The sequence below is a fragment of the Galeopterus variegatus genome, unplaced genomic scaffold (genome assembly GCF_000696425.1).
Source record: "Galeopterus variegatus unplaced genomic scaffold, G_variegatus-3.0.2 Scaffold40, whole genome shotgun sequence".
Classification (NCBI taxonomy): Eukaryota; Metazoa; Chordata; class Mammalia; order Dermoptera; family Cynocephalidae; genus Galeopterus; species Galeopterus variegatus.
The window spans coordinates 1,264,809-1,266,112 of record NW_007726151.1 but is presented as its reverse complement, the minus strand read 5'-3'; the positions used below and the strand labels follow the sequence as shown (position 1 = coordinate 1,266,112).

The 1,304-nt window shown below is 64.2% G+C and overlaps 1 protein-coding gene across 1 annotated transcript in view; it reads left to right on the top strand.

The window, feature by feature from the left end:
- Window positions 1-593: 593 nt before the first annotated feature.
- The window catches only part of GRM8 (glutamate receptor, metabotropic 8), a 773,290-nt gene continuing 772,579 nt past the window's right edge, over window positions 594-1,304 (top strand). Inside the window, exon 1 of the mRNA XM_008571458.1 lies at window positions 594-839. The gene's annotated coding sequence lies outside the window, so the exon portion shown is untranslated. The remainder of the gene's footprint in view (window positions 840-1,304) is intronic.

Here is a 1,304-nt window from a genome sequence, read left to right as displayed (position 1 = left end):
CCGGTGGGAGTATTTGTTATTCACATGGAAGAGACTCGCAGCCGACTCGGCCAGCGCAGCCCCCTCAGCCCCGAGACCAGCCACAAGTGCGGCCGCGGAGCTCGCCTCGCGCGGCGGCGGCGGCGGCGGCGGCGTTGACATGGAGCTGCGGGCCCCCCGCGGGCTCCTCACCGCGCCCTCTGCGGGGAGCAGGGTAAGACTCGCTGCCGAGCAGCGGAGAGAGGAAAAGACGAAAGCAAGTGCGAGCCACGCGAAAGAAAGCCCCCGGCCTCCGAGCCCCCTAGACGCCGCGCTTGCCCAAAGACGGGAATCCCCCTTATTTTACTCCCCTTTCCGTTTTCTTCCCTAAAACTGTTCAGCGGACAGCCAGGTACACCGTTCTTTCTCAGATCACTTTAGTGATTCGCTTTTCCTGGGCACAAGTAGACGGGCTTGCGCACCCGGCAGGCGGAGGTGACAGGAATGGGAGCAGAAGGAGAGGGGCACCAGGGGGCGAGGGGCTGGCCGGGCAGCGGAGCTTGATTGGGTGTCTGTTGATTTTACGTTGCAAGGAACAAGCAGCCGCCCCTCTTGCCTTCCCGTGATTGCATTCCAGTGAAGAGGTTCGGAACAGAGGGTTGCTCAGCTCGGAACTCCCTAGGCTGGGAGATGTGATCCCCCAAAAGTTTAGTCGGCGAATGGGAGACTGAAGGGCGACGGCGAGGGGGCGCACGCGCCGGGGGTGCTCTGCTGGGCCGTGCGGGGCAGGGTGGGAACGCGCTCGGCCTCGGCTTGCCTGCCCCGCTGACCTCCTGGACCGGTCCTGGCGGAATCCGGACTCGCCCCTCCGAGATGACGAGGTACCTGGGTTAGGCGAATCTACCGAGAGGGATTTCCGAAGTTAGCGGCATCCGGGAGGAGTTGGGGCAGCCCTGCCTTCCTGAGCGTGGGTTGGATGGATGTCTAACTAGGACCTAGGGAAGGTGGGGGAAGCCGGGCGGTTTTGGGGTCCTAGATGCCAGCATCCCCGCACAGCTCACGCTCTGCTTCGAGTTTGCGTTCTGCGAGGTAGCCCAGCAAGGTTGGGATTTCCGTGACACCCCCCCCCCTTTGGTGGCTCTCGGGAAAACGCTGGAGTTCCGTGTCCTGTTGGGGGTGGTGGGAGGAGGAAAGGTCTCAGGGATCTTGAGTTGCAAAAGCAAAAGCAAATGCGCCCCGACAGCTCCTCGGCAGCACCCGCGGCCAGCGTGGCCTCGGTTTCGGGCAGATGAGTGCGGGACGTGGGCGCTCGGGCAGCCAGGTCCGGCGGGGGCGGAGGCGCTCCC